Below are 6,000 nucleotides of genomic sequence, written 5' to 3'. Positions count from 1 at the left end.
TTCTACCTCCATCTCTTCTTGGGAGTGTTTAGAATTACAGACTCATGCTACCATTTCCAGCTTTATATAGATTCTGGGTATTCAGACTTGGCTTCTTGTGTGCATGAGTGGCCGGGCCATCCCCCTGGCCACATATCCATTTCTAAGGAAGTACCTTCTATGTCAGTCAAAGTCCTAGGAGGAAACCAGTGACACATTGTAAGTGAGATGAGTCAAGATGATTTACAAAAAGCAGAGAGACAGGGGAACAGAAATGAAACCCTGAGGGACAGCAGTGGCTGGAAACAGTTGGCACTAGTTCTGATGCCTAAGATATGATGGTCACCCAGGAACTCATTGAGGAACATCAACAAAGGCACAGCCTGACAGGATCAGGTCAAGATGAGCCCACACCAATCATGGCCTCCCAGAGGGTGGGGGCTCCTCCAGTTTCTCTCTCCTCCAGCTTTCTGGTTTCCACCCAGGGCTTCCCAAATGAACTAGAAGTCAGGGGGCAAAAAGACTAAGTGACATAGGCCTTCCAGGTGGAGACTGATGGGGAGGAGTGGAGGAGGAAGCAGGTGGGGTGAGCATGGCAGGAGTGTGTGTGTGTGTGTGTGCGTGTGCGTGTGCGTGTGCGTGTGCGTGCGTGTGTGTGTGTGTGTGTGTGTGTGTGTGTGTGTGATATTCTGGGAAGAGGGGACCTCAGGATTTCCAGTGCATGGCTCTCCTGCTACCTCCCTGCAGCAGAATTGTCTACTGAAAACAAATTTTCTTTGTATCAAGAGGATAGTCCTGGTGCCACAGTGTGTTTCCCCACTACCCTCACTGGTAAATGAGGAGACTCTGAGTCACCAGGTGTCCCCTATCTGATTTGTTTGTGAAGAAGTTAGATGTGAGATAGTGCGTGCAGTTATGATAACTACTGCTAACTCACATTTTCTGGAATAATGGTTATCCCGTACTTATTACATGCCTCTTACTTGTTTATCCTTGTCTACTATTAATTGTCTCAAAGTATACTTGGGACTAAATGGAGTGTGAACAGTAGGCTCAAACTCACTGCATAGCTGAGGATTGCGACAAACTTCTGATTCTCCTGCTCCACCTCCTAAGGTGTCTATCACTACACCTGGCATTAAGTCTTGCTCTGGATAATAAATACATGAGGTGAGCCTGCCTTCGAGAAGATGTCTGCTTTTCAATTAAGTATCTATGGTGGGCAGGCCATGCCAAGTATGGCAGACTTGCTCTACAAATTCTTTAGGAATGCCCATCTTGGAGGGGCTTGGGGACCAGCTGCCCTTTGGCTCTTTCGTGGATTTTCTGCTGAGACCTTCACTGAGAGTTCCTGGGCTAAGCAGAGCTGCTGATTCACCCATGACCTGGCTCTGGTATCATCACGTGAGGAGCAGTGTGAACACCTCAAAGGACTGGCAATGTCTGCATGCTTGGGCCTCATGGGTGTTTCGGGCTTGGGATGAAGTCCCCCCTCTGACCCCAGCTTGAGGATCATTATGGGGTGGTGGGCACATATGGCACCACCAAGTCTCCATGGAAAGAAAAAGATGGGGTCTGTATTAGTCTATTTACTGTCACCAATAACACTATACTACAAACCGGACAAGTTATATAAGGAAACAAGGGTGGGACTGGAGATATAGCTAAGTTTGTAAAATGCTGGACTAGCCTGCACAATGCCCTAGGTTTGATCCCCAGCACCTCGTAAAGCAGGTGTCGTGACACAAGCCTATAATCCCAACACTTAGGAGACAGAGGCAGGAGGATTACAAATTCAAGGTCATCCTTGGCTATGAAGAGTTAGAGACCTGTATGGACATGAAACACTGACTCAAAAAACCAAATAAATAAATAAAGAGGAAGGGACAGAGAGAGGAAAAGGGGGGGGGGAAGTAAGGAACGAAGGAAGGAGGAATGGAAGGAGGGAAAGAAAGAAGAAGATGCTTGAACTAGGCATGCACCTGCTGCAGACTTCTCTTGATGCAGTGGGTGGAGGATCATTTGAGCCTGTGAGACCAACTCAGGCTGTGTTTCTGGTGGTCCAAGGTTGAGGAGCCATATCTGGGATTGATTTTTTTTTTCTGGCACAGTCCCAAGATGATACAATGTCAAACAGCAAACACCAAAAAAAATTTTTTTTTTTTAGTTTTTTTTTTTTGTTTGTTTTTTAAAAGGACCAACAAGATGGCTCAGAGGATGAGGCTTTGCTACCAAGCCTGAAATACTGACTTGAGTTCAGACCCCATGCCATACATGGTGGAAGGAGAGAACTGACTCACCGACACCCACAAGTTGTCCTCTGACTGCCACATGTACACAATGTCACATACACACACACACACAACACATGAATAAATAATCATAATAAAAAAACAAAAAGACCATTAGTTGTAGCAGGTATGTCTGCACAGATCTGCCTCTAATCTCAGCCTTTAGGAATAGAAACCGGATTAAGAATTCAAGGTCATACTCCTCTATACCTGTAAATTCCAGGCCAGCCCAGCCTAGTGACATAAGACCTTGTCTCAAACAACAGGAGAAGCAACAACAACAACAACAACAACAAAACCAAAAGAGAGAGAGAGAGAGAGAGAGAGAGAGAGAGAGAGAGACAGACAGACAGACAGACAGACAGACAGACAGACATCCAGGAGTGTGTTGTCTTTGGGCATCCCTCCCTCTTCCCATAAGCCACCAGGATTCAATTATCCCCAAGATTTAATAAACTTATTCTAATCACATCTTAGAGCGCTAACTACATTCACCCTGTTAATGTCTCTTAGTGTAGATTAAATTTCAACACATGAACCATTGGAAGACATACTAAGAACCACATCTATACCATGGCAGGATCCCATGGGAAGGCTAGGCTAAAATGGCAACCACACTTAACCATTCTGTCCTCAGTTCACGGGGCTGCCAAGCTTTGGGAGGGTGCCTACTAGACCCTGCTTCTGCTAGACTGCTATCACTTGGGGCCAAAAGGGATCAGTACACCCAGGTGACTTATACTTCTCTCAGCAGTCAAGTAGGACAGACTTTCCTCCTTTTGCCTCTAAGGGACTAACTCACTAGGAACATCTCTGCCCTTTGAGACTGGCTTCAAAGCCACTCAAACAGCCTTCTTTGCTCCCTATTCTCCAAGGGGAATAAAGGACATATTTCTCCTCCCTTTGCCCTTTTGTAGATTTTAGTAGTAGTAGTAATAGTAGTAGTAGTAGTTGTTGTTGTTGTTGTTATTATTATTATTATTATTATTATTGTTGTTGTTGTTGTGTGTGTGTTTTAAGCTAGTGCCTCATGCAGCCCACATAGGCATAGAACTTTCTGTGTAACTGAGATTGGCCTTGAACTCTTGACTATCTTGTCTACACTTCTCAACGGTTGCTGTAATAATTGTGTCTTAAGAGGACCCTATGGACTCCAAAGAAGGGGTTCTAGTTGTGGTACCTGTAAGACTTATTATGGGCTACAGAAGCCCAGGATCTTTAGGTCCTTTTTCAAACCACTCTAGTGTATAATCCTATGAAGAGAGAAGGCAACTATAGTACCCAGACTGGGTGGTCCCGATTTGAGCATCATGAGGAATCCTGAGACCTTACCTACAGTTGGGCTTGACTCAGGATAGGGATGAACTCAAAAGCTAAAAAGTTACTTGAGAGTGGAATTTGAAGTCAGAGGTCAAAGCAGCCCAGAGTTCCCCCTAAGCCATAGAAGTTCCAGCTCAACTGTGGACGCTGGCACTTGTTCCAGCCCCTTGCGTTTCCATGTTCCACCCACCTGGGTTTCCATCACACATTTCTTGGCTTCTGGGTAGAGCTGAGTGACAACTCATTAGATACAGAGAATCAGTAGAAAACCAGAATTTAGAAAACACTGGCTTTGTCCTGAAGCAGAGAACAAATGACTCTGCAGACCTGACTAGGATGGTGTACTCTAAAGGCCGAGGTAATGGATCACGGCCAAGTTCTTCCACATTCTCAGGTGTGTCCTGCCTGCTCACGTGGAGACTCCTTACATGGTCCACACTGAGAACATGCCTCTGAATGTCTGTCCTGCCGGAGATGATCTATCCTGCCATGCAGATCCTTTGTGGCCTCTGTAGCTAGTGAGGATCCCCTTCTTCCCATGTAGCCTAAGGATCCTCTGGTGCTTAGACAGGGAGTCCCCGAGCCAGGTCTCCCCTAGATCTAGAGGAGGCAGAAGCAGGAGTTGGGAAGACAAAGAGATCTGGGAGAATGAGTTTGCAATTGGCCTTTGGTGTTCACTTTAGGGGGGTTCCTGAATTGTCACTACCTACTTGTGGCCTGCAGTTTTGTCACCTGCTTTGCACAGGTCAGCTTCTAATAATGAGGTTGATTGCAATCCTTTCTTGAGTGGCCTAATTAACTCATAGTCCTTGTTTTCTTCTAAGGGTACGAAAATGCGTGCCAAGAAGCGTACCATCCGTGGCTAGCCCATATCATCCATGGCTAGCCCAAGAGGGCTATTATACTCGAATTCCAAGTTGGAAATGAGGGGTTTGTGGGGCCATTCCAGAGGCCCAGGTGCATTGGAAGGGTAGAGCTATTTTCTATTAAGTAACTAATTAAATCAATTGATTAACTTGGGAGGCAGGGTCTCACATATCCAAGGCTAACTTCAAACCCCCTATATGGTCAATGGTGCTCTTAAATTTCTGATTCTCCTCTCCTCGCCTCAGATTACAGGCATGGGCCACCACCTCTCCAACCCCTGTTTGCCATTCTCCCTCTCCCTCCTCTTCTCCCTCTCCCTCTCCGTCTCCTCTCTCCCTCTCCCTTTCCATCTCCCTCTCCCTCTTTCTGTCTCCTTTAGAAATTCAGCCCTATAAAGCTGGAAGTGTAGGGCTGGAGAGTTCGGTGATTAAGAGCACTGGCTGCTCTTCCAGAGGTCCAGAGTTCAATTTCCAGCAACCACATGGTGGCTCACGACCATCTGTAATGAGATCTGATTGATTCACTCTTCTTGCATGCAGGTGTACATGCAGATAGAGCACCGATATACATTAAATTAATAAGTAAAATTTTTTTAAAAATTGGAAGTGTACCTCAATAGTAGAGAACATGCTTGGCATACACAAGGCCTCACTTCCCAATACCCATTTAAAAAATATATATATTATATTATATCATATTATATTATATATAAGGTATATAGTAACTATAATATCTTACATGTAACTATCTATTAACTATACATGTATATACATATACACATATATATGCAGAGAAGGTAGAAATACAAACCTACATCTAAAGGCAAAATTGAAACCCATAAGAAATCCCAGGCTTTCACAAGAACAGGAACTGTATAGAGCATGTGCAACAGGCTCCTGGGACTGTCATACTCACTTTTATAATAGTAATTCTGGCATTTGGAATCGCTGTTAAACAGAGATCATAGGAAGCTATTATTTTGAATTGAGCCCTTGGGTTAGTAGAGTCACTACAACCCAACAAAAATGGAGTTAGTTATGCTAAGCACCACATTATCATACTGAAACTTTAAGGAACAACTAGGCAGATCCCAAAACAGACCAACATTTGCCAAGAACTGGAGATCCAGTGTGAGTTAGCTAGTAAGGAAGTTGCCCCTGCTTTAACCCTTACAAAAAATTAGCCTGGAGTAGCCTGATGTTAACCTATCAGCTCTTCTATTTATTTTTTTTATTTTTTGCCTTCCTTGTTTCTACACTATGAAACTGTAATGTTGTTGTTGCTCAGAGAGAGCTCTTTCTATTTACAGAATTCCTGAAACATAAGTAAAAGCCAACTGTATCTCTAAGTTTGTTGTGACTTTGTCTTTTGACAAGAACTAAGCTGTAGATTCTGCTATTTTATTTTAGTTCCTGGAAATGTAAATTGCGTAACTACGTGTGAATTAAAGCAGACATTTAATTCCTTCAGCTAAGGAGTCGTTGGAGAAGTAGTTAACATGTATGGCTTAGCCTGCTTTAACTAGTGACAGTTCTGAAAGGCA

The sequence above is a fragment of the Mastomys coucha genome, unplaced genomic scaffold, assembly GCF_008632895.1.
Source record: "Mastomys coucha isolate ucsf_1 unplaced genomic scaffold, UCSF_Mcou_1 pScaffold15, whole genome shotgun sequence".
Taxonomy (NCBI): Eukaryota; Metazoa; Chordata; class Mammalia; order Rodentia; family Muridae; genus Mastomys; species Mastomys coucha.
The sequence above is the reverse complement of the archived record's forward strand: the minus strand, read 5'-3'. Positions refer to the sequence as shown.